This window comes from Nerophis lumbriciformis, linkage group LG01, assembly GCF_033978685.3.
Source record: "Nerophis lumbriciformis linkage group LG01, RoL_Nlum_v2.1, whole genome shotgun sequence".
In the NCBI taxonomy this organism is placed as follows: Eukaryota; Metazoa; Chordata; class Actinopteri; order Syngnathiformes; family Syngnathidae; genus Nerophis; species Nerophis lumbriciformis.
In genome coordinates, this window is record NC_084548.2 from 48,497,364 (window position 1) to 48,515,000 (window position 17,637).

General features: G+C 40.2%; 1 protein-coding gene across 1 annotated transcript in view; it reads right to left on the reverse strand.

Moving 5' to 3' along the window:
- Positions 1 to 17,637, reverse strand: part of LOC133622449 (metabotropic glutamate receptor 4-like) — a 430,106-nt gene that overhangs the window by 125,085 nt on the left and 287,384 nt on the right. The window lies entirely within an intron of this gene.

Here is a 17,637-nt window from a genome sequence, read left to right on the forward strand (position 1 = left end):
GTTTCACAAATTAAAGTAAACAATGGGAGCCACAAAAATCTTTTGAAATTTAAAATGAAATAACGCTGCATACCAAGTTTTTTTTTTGCTTTGTGCTATGTATAAACCAAGGGTCTCAGACACGCGGCGCACACCTTAATGTGAAAATTGAATGTTAGTGCGGCCCGTGAGTTTTAAATGAATGGCGCTTGACAGCGTCACACTCGTCAACCCTCCCGATTTTTCCGGCAGACTACGAATTTCAGTGCAACTATTCTCTCGATCGTGCCGTGATGGTACAGCATTTAGCGCCCACTACAACCAGCGAGCCAGCCCAGCCACATGTTGTATGGGACTTCTCTTTATTCACGTAAGTGACAGCAAGTCATACTTGGTCAACAACCACACAGGTTTTATACCGCCACTGATGGTGGCGGTATAAAAACCTTTAACACTCTGACTAATAATGCGCCACACTGTGAACCCACACCAAACAAGAATGACAAACACATTTCGGGAGAACATCCGCACCGTAACACAACATAAACACAACAGAACAAATACCCAGAATCCCATGCAGCCCTAACTCTTCCAGGCTACATTATACACCCCCGCTACCAAACCCCGCCCACCTCAACCGACGCACGGAGGGGGGGGGGGGGGGCTTGATGTGTGAGGGAGCAGGGTTGGGGTGGGGGCGGGGTTTGGTGGTAGCAGGGGTGTATAATGTAGCCCGGAAGAGTCAGGGCTGCATGGGATTCTGGGTATTTGTTCTGTTGTGTTTATGTTGTGTTAAGGTGCAGATGTTCTCCCGAAATGTGTTTGTCATTCTTGTTTGGTTTTGGTTCAAAGTGTGGCGCATTATTAGTAAGAGTGATAAAATTGTTTTATATGGCCACCGTCAGTGTAACCTGTGTGGCTGTTGACCAAGTATGCCTTGCTGTCACTTACGTGTGCAAGCAGAAGATGCATACAACAAGAGGCTGGGCTGGCATGCTGTTTGCACAGATTGCAGAGGGCGCTAAATTCTGTACCATTATGGCACGCCCTTATTATTATTGTAAGGGTGAAAATCGGAGAATATTATTACCGGTAGTTTTCTGCGAGAGGCACTGAAATCCGGATGTCTCCCGGGAAGATCGAGGGGGTCGGCAAGTATGCAGCTGAGCCGCATCAGAGTGATCAAAGAGCCGCATGCGGCTCCGGAGCCGCGGGTTGCCGGCCCCTGTTCTAAGAGGAGTATTTACATCACCTGCCCAGTTACACTTCATAGTTTTGTAAATTCACACACGTGCTTTTACTGTGATGCTTAATTTATCAAGCATCAAACAGCATACAAGCACGAGATGATCTGGTCCTCGAGCTGCAATGGCACTCAGTGTTCTTGTTCATTTTCCCAAAGCTCTGGTTGCTTAATAGGATAAAGAGCAGATTATAGTTAAATCACAACTGAAGACAACTATTACAGGCTCATAAGTTGCAACATGTTGATTTTAAAACTCAACAGCAAGGGGAATGCCCAAATTGAAGAGTAACAGCGGTGTAAGTGCTTTAAAACGAGTAGACGGTTTATTGTCTGTTTTGTTTTACTACCAAGGTCTTTCACATTCTGCCTCCAGCAGCACCTCCACGTCTCTTTATTTAATTAAGTTACTTCTGATTCATGGCTTTTAGATTAGATCACAGTCCTGTTCTGCAGTTTAAAAGTTAATTAACCAGAATTTTTTAAGGATATTACAAAAAAAAAAATGCTTAAATTTGGTATCTGTAACATTATATTTAGTATCTATTTAATATGTATGTATTTTATTTTAATTTGAGGTGAAGTCTGTCAGTGCTTTATAAGCATTACAATTGAAAACAGTATTCACACTTGTAGTCCCGAGCAAAAATTAGAGTGAATTGAGTGTGGCTTAATTAACATTATCAGTGGTTAGAGTGTCCACCCTGAGATCGGTAGGTTGTGAGTTCAAACCCCGGCCGAGTCATACCAAAGACTATAAAAAATGGGACCCATTACCTCCCTGCTTGGCACTCAGTATCAAGAGTTAGAATTGGGGGTTAAATCACCAAAAATGATTCCCGGGCCCGGCCTCTGCTGTTGCTCACTGCTCCCCTCACCTCCCAGGGCTGATCAAGGGTGATGGGTCAAATGCAGAGAATAAATTCATCATTGGTACTTTAACTTTAACTTAATCACTCGCCAACTAGGGTTTTTTGAGTTTTTCCTTGCCTGGATGTGGGTTTAGATTAGCAGATGTTGTTGTGAATTTGTAAAACCCTTTGAGACACTTGTGGTTAAAGGGGAACTGCACTTTGTTTTTAAATGTGTTGCCTAGTTTTCACAATACTTGTGAGAGACAAGAAGACAAAAGGTTTTTGTTGGGTTTTTTTGCATTGTAATTTGTAACAATCGGCTTGTTCTTGGTGGTTATCAATGCAGCTAAAGAGAGCAAGCTATTCTACTTTGAAATCACTTTAAAAATGCATCCAAAAATTGCCAACGATACTTAATTTAGGTTCCGTAACCTGCATAATCATAATCATTGGGCAACCCTGGTGTCCGGGGCGCACTCAATTACAAGCCGCCACACTTCGCAGTCCGCCATGGCAACGGGGTGGTCCTCTTTCTCAAACCCTGAATCCCTTGACAGTACAAAACCCAAAACCAGTGAAGTTGGCACGTTGTGTAATTCATAAATAAAAACAGAATACAATGATTTGCAAATCCTTTTCAACTTATATTCAATTGAATAGACTGAAAAAACAAAATATTTAATGTTCGAACTGAGAAACAATTTTAATTTTTTGCAAATAATCATTAACTTAGAATGTAATGGCAGCAACACATTGCAAAAAAGTTGGCACAGGGGCATTTTTACCACTGTGTTACATGGCCTTTCCTTTTAACAACACTCAGTAAATGTTTGGGAACTGACGAGACCAATTTTTGAATCTTTTCAGGTGGAAATATTTCCCATTCTTGCTTGATGTACAGCTTAAGTTGTTTAACAGTCCGGGGTTTCTGTTGTCCTATTTTACGCTTCATAATGCGCCACACATTTTCAGTAGACACAGGTCTGGACTACAGGCAAGCCAGTCTAGTACCCGCACTCTTTTACTATGAAGCCACGCTGTTGTAACACGTGGCTTGGCATAGTCTTGCTGAAATAAGCAGGGGCGTCCATGATAACGTTGCTTGAATGGCAACATATGTACCTTTCAGCATTAATGGCGCCTTCACAGATGTGTAAGTTACCCATGCCTTGGGCACTAATACACCCCCATACCATCACAGATGCTGGCTTTTGAACTTTGCGCCTAGAACAATCCGGAAGGTTCTTTTCCTCTTTGTTCCGGAGGACACAACGTCCACAGTTTCCAAAAACAATTTGAAATGTGGACTCATCAGACAACAAAACACTCTTCAATTTTGCATTACCGGTAGTCCATTTTTGATGAGCTCGGGCCCAGCGCAACAGGCGGCGTTTCTGGGTGTTGTTGATAAATGGCTTTCGTTTTGCATAGTAGAGTTTTAACTTGCACTTACAGATGTAGCGACGAACTGTAGTTACTGACAGTGGTTTTCTGAATTGTTTCTGAGCACATGTGGTGATATTTTTTACACACTGATGTCGCTTTTTAATGCAGTACCACCTGAGGGATCGAAGGTCCATAATATCATCGCTTACATGCAGTGATTTCTCCAGATTCTCTGAACCTTTTGATGGTATTACAAACCGCAGATAGTGAAATCCCTAAATTCCTTGCAATAGCTCGTTGAGAAATTTTGTTCTTGAACTGTTCGACAATTTGCTCACGCATTTGTTCACAAAGTGGTGACTTTCGCCCCATCCTTGTTTGTGAATGACTGAGCATTTCATGGAAGCTGCTTTTATACCCAATTATGGCACCCACCTGTTCCAAATTAGCTTGTTCACCTCTGGGATGTTACAAAAAAGTGTTTGATGAGCATTCCTCAACTTTCTCAGTCTGTTTTGCCACTTGTGTCAGCTTTTTTGAAACATGTTGCAGGCATCCAATTCCAAATGAGCCAATATTTGCAAGAAGTAACAAAGTTCGAACGTTAAGTATCTTGTCTTTGCAGTGTATTCAATTGAATATAGCTTGAAAAGGATTTGAGAATCATTATATTTGGTTTTTATTTACGATTTACATAACGTGCCAACTCCACTGGTTTTGGGTTTTGTATATTCAGTGATGGCCAGTAACAAGCTACATGTAGCTAAGCTATGTAGCCTATCTACATTTTCCGGTAGCTTGGCGGTAGCTTAGCTACTTTTTTAACGAGTAGCTTATCCTGTAGGCTAGCTACTTTTAGACCCAGGTAGTGAGGTAGCTTACATCAAAGCTACAAGATGAATGAGAATATCCATATATACGGACAAAATCCATGAAGATTGGTTGGTGTTCGTATGATGAGTCACAATTGGCGAAAGTTAGGGCGAAACATTACGGACTGGACAATCATAAGCAAGATAAGGTGGGTCATCGAAAGTAGTAAGCAAAATGATAACAGTCATGACAAGAGAGTTACTATCATGTGGATTTGCAATTTTTACTATTACTAAAGAAAATAAATACAACTTCTCAAACACAATTCGGGTTTTCTAATTTAAAATGTCTTGAAATGCAATAGCTTCTCCTTGTTGCAGCAGTGATATATGCTCACTTGTGTATAGTAGATCACTTTGAACAGACCGAGGCATGCACACGCTTACAGAGAAATTACTTTCTTTATTAAGATTATTTTTAAGCGCTTAATCTTCCACTGTTGTCATCTGCATCCATGCTGCTCTATAGAGCTTGACAGGCAAAGCAAAAGTAACTAAGAGGCACGGCAGATTATCCACAACCCAATTCCACCTGAAACCCTTGTCTGTCAGTATTATGGAAACAATAGGAACTATATTTGAGGTTTCCACCAAACCCAACAGTTCTAGAGCAGTTTTTTTATGTAGTCATAGTTAATCCATACGACCAAGAAGCTTCAGAAAAAGAGGCTAGTTTTCATCCATGTTTCAGCAGCCGGTTGACTATTCATTCTATTCATTCACTGCTTTCCCTGTCTGGCTGTCTAATCAAATCCCTGCATTGCAATGATATTTATGTGCTTTCTCGTCCTCACTTTCACTTGTTATTTTCATCCAAGCTACAATCGACAGTCATTTACATGTAACAGCTGCTAAATCATGTTTATGGGGCACTGGCTTGTAGTACATGGAATAGTTTTGCTGTAATGGCGACGCTTCAACCTTCAGTACTTCAGTAGTTTACCATGGTGGTACATTGCTGCACACTTAAACTATATTTATATATGATGTTGTATACTATTTGTGTTTAGTTATTGTTTTTAGCATACACATTCTCGGCATAATGTTTGGTTATTAGATATCTTATTAGGTGAAACTGTGATGATCCGTTGCCCGGATTTTTTGTTTATGTTTAGGATTCCCTTAGTTCTGTTTCAGCACGCCTGTGTTTGTGTTCCTGGTTGCCATGGGTGCTGATTATGTTCACCTGCCTCTAGTTAGTGGTCGGGACGCTCACCTGCTCCCGGTCACTAATCAGAGAGCTATTTATTCTCTGTCTGGCTGATTTGTTTGCTTCATGCAACAAGTTACGTTGGATATCTTTGCTTCTAGTTCCTGTGCTAGATTATTAGGAGGACGGCGTGGCGAAGTTGGGAGAGTGGCCGTGCCAGCAATCTGAAGGTTACTGGTTCAATCTCCACCTTCTACCATCCTAGTCATGTCTGGTGTGTCCTTGAGCAAGACACTTCACCCTTGCTCCTGATGGGCCTGGTTAGCGCCGTGTATGGCAGCTCCCGCCATCAGTGTGTGAATGTGTGTGTGAATGGGTGAATGTGGAAATACTGTCAAAGCGCTTTGAGTACCTTAAAAAGGTAGAAAAGCGCTATACAAGTACATCCCATTTACCATTTACCATTATCTTTTGCTAAGCTTTAGCGTTGCTTCCCGTGCAATCGGCACGCTTTTCCTGCTTTGTATTCTTGCCTGATCTTTCTCTCCTGCACGCTGCTTCCAAAGGTCCATGTACATCTTGGGGAAACGATCAGCGCATTACCATGTGACCCCGACGTAACAGAAAACAGCCAGCAAGTAGTTTTCCCGCAATGGACGAACTGAATGAGGAGACGTAACTGGTGCTGAGAGACACTCCGCTATTCTCCCGAGGAGATCGATAGTCTGATGTGGGGTCCCGAGGGTACGCTGGCCCCCATCGACTCTGGGACATCGTTGCACCGCCATTTCGGACACGCTAACGAAAGCAGATTTGAACGTGTTCTGTTTTTGAGGGCCACATTATTATGGCCTAGGCTTAAGTAAAGACTCAGTGGCCTAGTGGTTAGAGTGTCCGCCCTGAGATCGGTAGGTTTTGAGTTCAAACCCCGGCCGAGTCATACCAAAGACTATAAAAATGGGACCCATTACCTCCCTGCTTGGCACTCAGCATCAAGGGCTGGAATTGGGGGTTAAATCACCAAAATGATTCCCGGGCGCGGCCACCGCTGCTGCCCACTGCTCCCCTCACCTCCCAGGGGGTGATCAAGGGTGATGGGTCAAATGCAGAGAATAATCTCGCCACACCTAGTGTGTGTGTGACAATCATTGGTACTTTAACTTTAACTTTAACTTTAAAATAGTTTTTTCTTTTATTTAAGTTTGCCAGTTAAAAAAACAACGTCATAAAAGTTAAGACAAAATACATATTTATTTAAAAGTTTGATAATAAGGACGTTGAAATTAAATCAAACATGTGCGCAGCACTGTTGATACCTCGTTGCAAAAATGAAAAATTGTTCAGTCCTCCTGGTAGTGACGAACCCAGCATGCAACACTTCAGGTTTCATTCAACACAGAGGTCATAATGGAAATGGTAAATGGATTATACTTGTGTAGCATTTTTCTACCTTCAACGTACTCAAAACACTTTTGATGCTATTTCCACATTCACCCACTCTAACACACATTCACACACTAATGGTGGAAGCTGCCATGCAAGGCGCTAACGACAACCCATCAGGAGCAAGGGTGAAGTGTATTGCCCAAGGACACAATGGACGTGATTAGGATGGCGGAAGCTGGGATCGAACCATGAATTGATTAACGTGGACTTAAACTTAAACAAGTTGAAAAACGTATTCAGGTGTTACCATTTAGTGGTAAATTGTACGGAATATGTACTGTACTGTGCAATCTACAAATAAAAGTCTCAATCAATCAATCAAACCTGCAGGTTGAGGGGGGGTGTATTGTGTGAAGAAGCGCGTGTCAAATGTAAATTATGAATGACAAGGCAATTCATATGAAATTTTACCCAAACATATTCCTGGACACGGCATGCTCTGTCACTGATTAGGATATTAAAATAAATGTATCTCTATGCTTCTGGTGTCCTTCATAGTGCGTGTGACTAGGACATGAAAATCAAAACAGAAGGTCATGAGTTCAAACCCAGGTTTAAGTCAATTAAAGATTGTAAACGTATGTTTTAACACAATGAACGACTGTTCATTGTGTTGCTGAAGGTTAATATTTATATGGTGCTGTGATACCCACGGTTTCAGCCTTTCAAAGCTCCTTTTCAACCACCATTTTTTTACCTCTGTATTTTTCAAATCCTTGTTACGGCCCTGGGCGTCCCTACTCGAAAGGAATCTTATTAATCACTACAAGCAACAATTGTAAGTTTTACAATAAAACTAAAACAATTCTTACTTAATAAACTGTCCCATGTGTGATGTCTGAAGGAGTGTTTTAATGCATATTTGTATGTAATATCGTAATGTAATCAAGCTAACATTGTTACGAATAGCGAATACGCAAGCACATTTACAAGTGTCTGTGTTAGTATTGTTTAGCTTACAAAAACATTATTTTTGTATTGTTTCAGTTTCACAAATTCAACAAAACGTCAATAATTATTGAGTCTGTTTAGCTGATTGCAGAGCTATTTTCCGCAGCTCGGGGGTCCATGACGATGACTTCTGTTTTGTTTGATCAGCCGTTTTACTGCCGGTATGGTAGGTATGGTATGTAAATAAACATTTACAAAAATATTTTGTATCAGATTAGCCCTATGTGGCTGTTGTATACGTCAAAATGTTTTATTATTTCTACAATTTGATGAGTGAGGCTTAAATACCGGCTCTATAGCCCGGAAAATACAGTACATGTGTTTTAAAAAGCTAGAGTCAACTCAATTAAGTCAATAATAAATTTTTTTAGTGCATAAAAGCATAGTGTGTGTGTGTATGTGGGGCGAATTCCTTTGATTTGGGATGGGGTTGGGGTCCTTCAGGAGACCAATAATAATAATAACAGGGTTCTTACGGGGGCTTAAAAACCTTGAAAATGCTTGGATTTTAATGTTGTGTTTTCAAGGTTTGAAAAATGCTTGAATTTTGGGTGAAGTGCTTGGAAATGTTCATCATATTTCTCGGCAGTCTGACTCAATAGTCTGACTCAATGGGCTAATTATAAAATGGAAAAAAAGGAAATAAGTTTCCTTAAAAGTGAAAGCTACACGCTTGATCTGTTGGCTTTGCACGAGCCCTTACATTAGGTTGTTGTCATGCCAGAGTCGTATACACGGCTCTGTGTCACCCCCAAGAGGACAGTGGTGCATCGGTCCATTGAGGTTCTCGTTTTAATGAACATTGGATGGAAAATGACAAATACAAACTTTGGATAAAACATGGACCAAATCCACGTGTAGCCTGCTGCAAAATATGCAAAAAGGTAATCCAGCTTTTCGCAATTGGAGAGTCGGCTCTCTCTCTCGAGTCATATGAAAGGTAAGCCACAGAGATTACTAGGCCGACAAGTTAACTAACATTAGCTAAAGTTTTGTTTTCTAACCTTTGGGTACTTGCTAGACCTAAACTGTGAGATTAGTGCTAGATTACATGTTAATTACGGACAGTTATTACGAGCTATGAAAGGAAAAAAGCGAACGTTTGTCAATGATGAATTATAATGGTAAGAACTGTCCTCAATCAAAAATCTAAGCTAAGCTAACGTTAGCACATAATATGCCTAAGGTAAACACTGAGTGCCATGACTAGCCTACAGTTGCAAGGTTGTGAATGACTAGGTTATAGAAAATAAGTTGACATTTATAATTTTATGTTTAGTCGTCTGATTTTATTTTCATTGGTAACATTAAAATGGAATTAAAACAATAAAAAAAACTAAAGAGAGAGACATGCATTAAAAACAGAAGTTTGTAGCCTAAATATTTGAACAGTAGGCTTAGGTCCAGCTGATAAAATATATGTTCAGTAGCCTATCTTATTGATAGGTTACTTAAAGGTAAACAATTTTAAAATTGCCCCGTTTTTGATGCTAGGAAAAAAAGCATCAAGATCTACTGTAATGTATGTAAAGTATAATTTGTAACCTTTTTCACAAATTGGAGCTGAGCTCATATGAATGATTTTGTAGTTTTTACACAACGTGGTTGTATACATTTCTTGCTCTATTATAATTGTTGTCTACTTAACTTGTCTGGCTACCTCAGTGAAAGCAAAAAAAGTTAACTTTTGTCTTTTTGTTAATTTGTTATCATAGCCACAGTTATGAGGCTAGATGTGCTTAATGGAAGGTGACTGAGGTGTTGTGAAACAAAGAAATGTGTTTCCTTTCATTTATTATCCTTATATTAATGTGGAACAGTTTTGTTAATAAATGAGTGAAATTGACAATTTGAGGGTGCGTGTATTTATATCACATTATGCAGTTTACAAGCACAAATACGGTGTGAATCAATCCGTGCTGTTCGAAGTCATTAAGTGCTGTAAGTATGAAAAACAGCAACACATTTGAAAAACAACACATATGGAGACACGTTTGCAAACACCAATGACATTGATTAGTCTACAGAAACACAGCTTCATTTTCTATGCCCCATTCAGTTAATGATAACTGCTGGTTCAATGTTAGGCTTAGGTTTTAGCGGATTCTCCGTATTTTTCCTACAGACAGCATTTGATGACCTCAAACAACAAGGCTATGGATTGATTCACAATGGTTTTTGCCTTTTGAAGGGAACTGGAAAATGTATCTTGAAAGTCCTTAAAAGGTTCTTGAAGTTGGCCATGGAAAAAGTGTACGAACCCTGTAAAAATAAATAAGTAACATTAAAGACCAAAATGGGGCCACAGACAGAATCTTGTTGAGGGCAACACAAAGCCTCGGGCTGGCCCTGCTAATTCAGACATACTATAAAGGTTATATCCTTTATGGGAAGTAGAAATACAAGTACATGAGAACAAAATACATGAAAAATACTTACCTCTCATTCAGTTTAGTGTGTATATTAAAAAAAAAATCATCTTGGTGAGCTCAAATAGTAGTTTTGCCACTGTGGCTGTCTATCTACTACACAAGAGAACAAATACATTAACTTACATCTGGGAAGCATTTCCAGTGCTTGATTTCAAATGCCAAACTTTGTGTTCATTGCTCATTCTTAAAAGCGTTAGGTTTTGAACACAATAAGACAATAAATGCAGTCGAGTTTGAATTCATCAGTACAGTTTGAATCAAGCTCATGGATGCAGTATTCAAGAAACACGTTATTAACATATTCACCACCTTTATACATATTATGCTTCGGCTATTTGGTTTGAGTGTGGCTAATACCTTTATTTTTCGCAGTACTGTTAGGTGTTAGATGAGTGAAATCTTCTAAAAAAGAGCTCATTAACACACTCCGAGCACCATTGAATTGCACTTGAATGTAGTGTATCTCACTTGATGACGTCAAAGCCGCACAAAAGCAAAAAATTGTACATGCGTATGAACGGTGCGTCTATTTTTTGAGACACGCTGTACAGAAGACAGTCAGCATTGAGCATTGAGTAGACATTGGGTTTGGGGGGGAATTACAATGGGTGCACTATGGCCTGCTAATGAGTGGAATTGGTAGAAGTCCAATGGTTAGCATGCGCGTGAAACACGACAACACGGGCACAGCCTGACAAAGCTTGCATCTCTGAAAACATCCTATAGGAACGCCATCATTCACTTCATGAAAGAGGTGTTTGCACACCAGAGTCAGACTCAAAACAGACAGAGAGCCAACATGGAAATGTTGCATTTATGAGTCATGGCTTGAAACAAATGAATGCCGTCGGATCAGAAATACACTATATTGCCAAAAGTATTTGGCCACCTGCCTTGACTCACATATGAACTTGAAGTGCCATCCCATTACCCATAAGGTTGAATATGATGTCGGTCCACTTTTTGCAGCTATTACAGCTTCAACTCTTCTGAGAAGGCTGTCCACAAGGTTGCGGAGTGTGTTTATAGGAATTTCCGATCATTCTTCCAAAAGTGTATTAGTGAGGTCACACACTGATGTTGGTCGAGAAGGCCTGGCTCTCAGTCTTTGTTCTAATTCATCCCAAAGGTGTTCTATTGGGTTCAGGTCAGGCCAGTCAAGTTCATCCACACCAGACTCTGTCATCCATGTCTTTATGGACCTTGCTTTGTGCACTGGTGCACAGTCATGTTGGAAGAGGAAGGGGACCGTTCCAAACTGTTCTCACAAGGTTAGGACCATGGAATTGTCCAAAATGTTTTGGTATCCTGGAGCATTCAAAGTTTGTTTCACTGGAACTAAGGAGCCAAGCCCAACTCCTGAAAAACAACCCCACACCAGAATTCCTCCTCCACCAAATTTCACACACTGCATTCCGAAATGTATCGTTCTCCTGGCAACCTCCAAACACAGACTCGTCCATCAGATTGCCAGATGGAAAAGCGTGATTCATCACTCCAGAGAACGTGTCTCCACTGCTCTCGAGTCCAGTGATGACACGCTTTACACCACTGCATTCGACGCTTTGCATTGGACTTAGTGATGTATGGCTTAGATGCAGCTGCTCGGCCAAGGAAACCCATTCCATGAAACTCTCTGTGTACTGTACGTGAGCTAGTAGGAAGGTCACATGAAGTTTGGAGCTCTGTAGCAACTGACTGTGCAGAAAGTCTTTGCACTATGCGCTTCAGCAACCGCTGACCCCTCTCTGTCAGTTTACGTGGCCTACCACTTTGTAGCTAAAATTGCTGTTGTTCCTAAACTCTTCCATTTTCTTATAATAAAGCCGCCAGTTGACTTTGGAATATTTAGGAGCGAGGAAATTTCACGACTGGATTTGTTGCACAGGTGGCATCCTATGACAGTTCCACGCTGGAAATAACTGAGCTCCTGAGAGTGGCCCATTCTTTCACAAATGTTTGTAGAAACAGTCTCCATGCCTAAGTACTTGATTTTATACACCTGTGGCCGGGCCATGTGTTTAGGACACCTGATTCTCATCATTTGGATGGGTGGCCAAATACTTTTGGCAACATAGTGTATGTTAGAAACTGTTGTTGATATTATTGATTTTTGTTTGACTACTTTTGGATTGTTTTGTGTCATGTTTGTGTGTCCTTTTAATTGCTCTGTTGATTGCTATTCTGAATGTTGCTGGGCCGGGTTTGGTTTTGGATTTGGAATTGTATTAATATGGTATTACTGTGTATTATTTTGTGGATTGATGAATACAAAAAATTAAAAAATTAAAATATCTTGCCTGCCTTGTTCTCAACTTAAGATAGGAATTGAGTTAATAAAGCAGTTACTAGTTGGCATGCTTTGCAACAACCTATAACGCCATCTGCAGTCGTGCATTTTATTTACAATCTGGCCTGATTACAAAGTCACTATCTGACAATGCAGTGCAATATAATGACTCAGCAACGTTGTCTTACATCCCGCTGCCAAAAATAAAAGGGATTACTCAATTGTCATCAAAACTTGTGTGGCAAATTAGTGTAATATTTCAGGATGAATGCTCCTGTCTCGCTTTGTTGTGAAAGAATGAGTCACAAGCCTTGGAGGGTGAGTCTTCAAACATGTATAGCTCAAGGATGATCTGATGTGTGCATTCGCAGGGGAAATTCATGCTTTTTTTTCTCTCAAGAAGTAGCAATGGGATGACATTTTATTCCCGAACACTGTCTGCAGTTATCTACAACAAACTTAAATATTTATTTCCAAGGCACCTCAGTTGTAATCTAGAGAGGACAGCTCATGTCTCATAAATAATATTCTTACACAATTTTATCATGTCAGCACTACGCACACTTGACTTTTAGGCTGTGTCAAAAAAACTGAGAAACTCAGACACTATAGGTACTTCAGCAATATAGTAGAGTTCTGAAATGATTAAAAAAAACAATCAGATCAGTCAAAGTTTTCAAAGTAAACAAAGTTTCAAAAGTTAAAGTACCACTGATAGTCACACACACACTAGGTGTGGTGAAATTACCCTTTGCATTTGACCCATCACCCTGTTCCACCCCCTGGAAGGGGAGGGGAGCAGTGAGCAGCAGCGGTGGCCGCGCTCGGGAGTCATTTTGGTGATTTAACCCCCAATTCCAACCCTTGATGCTGAGTGCCAAACAGGGAGGTAATGGGTCCCATTTTTATAGTCTTTGGTATGACTCGGCCGGGGTTTGAACTCACAACCTACCCATCTCAGGGCGGACACTCTTACCACAAGTCCTCTGGGCAGGCTTATATATAAATAGATGATAAATACAAAACTTTCTTTTTAGAAGTTGTGGAAAAGTCATGGAAATATACCAAGTTTCATTAATTCAAACAGATCGATGTGTCGTAGTGAAATAGAAATTGTTATGGACTGATATATTTTGGTGGTGTAAAACATGTATTGAGTGTTGTTTGTGTGGGCATGGGACCTGCACGGACTGAGGAACTTCAGGCACACCCACGAGCTTGTTACTCCTGCTAGCGAACTGATGATGGTAAAAAAAAATGCCAGTAAAAAATGCAGCTGCAGTAATACATGTATTTTTAAAAGGGGACTGCACTTTTTGGGGGAATTTTGGCTATATTTCAGAATCCTTATGTAAGACAAGAACACATACTGCATGTCTTTATTTTCTAACTTGTAAAATGTAGGAGTGACCGTGCTTGCCAACCCTCTCGAATTTTCCGGTAGACTCCCGAATTTCAGTGCCTCTCCCGAAAATCTCTCGGGAGAACCATTCTCCCGAATTTCTCCCGATTTCCAGCCGGACTTAAGGCACGCCCCCTCCAGGTCCGTGCGGACCTGAGTGAAAACAGCCTGTCGTCACGTCCGATTTTCCTTCATATAAACAGCGTGCCGGCCCACTCACATTATAACATCTACGGCTTTTGGATAGTGCACAACTGCACACACAACAAGGAGACGAAGCAGAAGAACGAAGAAGAGGCAATCATGGCGACGACGAGTGACAGAGAATAGAACGAGGATGGACAATTCAACCCTAAACTCACTCCTTTCCTGCAAATTCAATTTCACAGATGCTGCCCATACCTATGCTCCTTCAAAGGCTGTGCTACTGGCTGCAAAGCATTGCACTTTAACTCTAAAAAAACATTCAAAAACCGCCAACAATACCCCATGTACTGTATATGTTGTGGCCTGCATGTTAACCAAGTATTAGCGACATTATCGTTTTAAGTGGCTATGAATGTTCTCATTCATCCAGGTCATTGTAACGCCAATCGATCGCAACTGGACTGTTTGGTTTGTCTTAGAAGACGTTTCGCCTCTCATCTGAATAGGCTTCTTCCGTTTGTGCTCATAGACTTACATTGGTCAGGTCTAGTCTAGTGGCTAGTGCCACAACCCCAAATATTTATACGCCAAAAACCAGGAGGATGTGCCTGGGAAAGGAGGGTTTGGCCCTGTGGTAGTGAGAAAAACAACTGCATTGATGCAAACGAGCAATCCTTCCGTCGAAGCCAACGACAGTCGTTGAAGTGTAATTTTTCATCGTTAGCATTGAGGTGTTGTGTGGCAGAACGATCACTGTGATAACAGAGGTAACTAGCTTATGCAGCAATTGACATACTGAGTCGGTGAGCTGCTGCATCGCCTCTGAGTTGGTGAAAGTTAATTGTAGATCAGTCATTCTCAAACTGGGCTTCATTTGTGGCATGCCAAAGAACCCTTTGATTAAAGTACAGAGTAACTTCAATTTACCAACCCCTTTATATGCAAACTTCTCGATTTACGAACTTTTAGATCAAACCAAATATGCAACAAGAAATGGCAAGAAATGACAAGAAAGCAGGGCAAAACATTGTTGGGGAGGCGGAGCCTTCCACTCGACTTGCTGCACAGGAGAAGTCACGTCCCATCATTCCAGCATGTGGACCTTTTTCTTTGTTTTTTTGCTTTTTGACAAACTTTGTCCATTTTGCTAACTCAATAAGAGTCCCAAAAACTCAACAGACCAGTGTGGAAAGAAGGAGCAAATAGCTTTGGACTAAAAAAAAAGACTATTTGCGAGGAGTACATTCATGGCACTCACATGCAAGGATGACCACAGAACAGAACAATAAGTGCCTGATTTACTAAAGGTTTGCATGTACTTGATAGCACAAGCTTAGCTGATCTGCTAAACACGTGCAGAATAATTGCTTCTGTTAAGTGAGCAGAATAAGGCGTGCAATCCATGTTGCGTCTCTGTCTTCATTAATGTGCAAAATATATGCTGACTCAGCCTCGTTGCCAAAAAGGGATTACTCAGTTGTCATCAAAACTTGTGTGGTAAATTTGTGTAATATTTCTGGGTCCTAAATGGCTCTCAAAGTGTATCAACTTGTCGGAATACATCCTCAGCCATCTACTTTCCAGGTGAGAGGCATGATTTATGATCAACAATAAACTTCCAGAGAGCAAGAAAGCGAGGAAACACCTCATCATGTCGAAATGTTACACAAGCTTGTAATCAAGGCGCTGCTATAAATAGTTAATCTGTGTTAGTGCTTATAATAACAATATCACTAATACTTAGTTAATATTCGAGTCACAAAATGTTATTAGAGTATTGAATGGTTATTTATTAGATTTTATGGGCAGATTAGAGGACCTCCCATTGGGTCTGCTGTAAGCAGACTTTAGTTTACGTTTATTTAAAATTTAGAACGCATTAAAAAAAAAATCCATCCGTCATCATTTTGTTCATAATGATTGTGAACGATAGACAAAATTCCAAAATACCTTGCAGTTCCCCTTTAAGGGGCTGATTAAAACAAATTCAATTGATGCGTTTTGGTGTTATTTGGAATTGTTTTAATGGTGTTTGTTTGTTTTCTACATAGAATATATATTAACAAAGTATTTCTTATATGAAAAACAACTTCTTGAAGTATGCACTTTTGGGGTTTTGAGCAGAGTAAGTGTAGCTTCTTTCCCCTGCAACTTCAATGGTAAAAAAATAAAAATAAATGGTGTAATTTTCGATGCACCACACGACTGCTTCTAAAATGCTCCAGAAAAATGGCAGATGTCTTATGCAGGTTTGAAAACATAGCAAAACGCCACATGTAGGAGCATGATAACAGGAATGTGCAGTAAATAAGAGTGTCTCCGTGGTAATGCCCCACATAGTATAAGCAAAATCCTCATTTAAATGAGGCGGCCTACACTAATGGCCTCTTCTTATTTAATATAAAGTTTATTTTATTGCTGTGCTACTTGTTGCTTTCATTAGTACAAATATATTTCCTGCATTAAACTTGCTGTACTTATGACACTGTCTTGTTGACATTAAACCACATCAAAAGTAGCGTGCCCCATCAAATCATAGCAGCATAGTAACAGACCTAAAAGTAATTGATTAGATAACTTATTACCAGTAGAAGTAACGGCGTTACTCACTTGGTTATCATATAACGCCATTATTACGACCACTGCTCGCTAACACATACTTGCCAACCCTCCCGGATTTTCCGGGAGACTCCCGAAATTCAGCACCTCTCCCGAAAACCTCCCGGGACAAATTTTCTCCCGAAAATCTCCCGAAATTCAGGCGGACTCAGGTCCATGCGGACCTGAGTCCGCTAACCCACAATATAAACAGCGTGCCTGCCCAATCACGTTATAACTGTAGAATGATGGAGGGCGAGTTCTTGGTTTCTTATGTGGGTTTATTGTTAGGCAGTTTCATTAACGTCCTTCCAGCGCGGTAACAACACAAAACAACAGCAGTCACGTTTTTGTCTACCGTAAAGCAGTTCGTCTGCCGTAAACAGCTATGTTGTGACACTCTTAAACAGGACAATACTGCCATCTAGTGCATTTGATGAAAGCACTTTTGTGCGTGCCACACAGCAATGCATCATCAGAGAGGGTGTTCAGCATGGTTCGAAAAATAGTGACAGAGAATAGAACAAGGATGGACAATTCAACCCTTAACTCAACAAGTATATGTGTAAATAAATGAACACTGAAATTCAAGTATTTATTTTATTTATATATATATATAAATATATATATATATATAAATATATATATATATATATATATATATATATATATATATATATATATATATATATATACATAATACAAGAAATATATATTTATAGCTAGAATTCACTGAAAGTCAAGTATTTCTTATATATATATATATATATGTATGTATATATATTTCGGGAGGTGGGTGGGGGAGGGGGGCGTGGTTGGGGGCGTGGTTAAGAGGGGAGGAGTATATTTACAGCTAGAATTTACCAAGTCAAGTATTTCATATATAT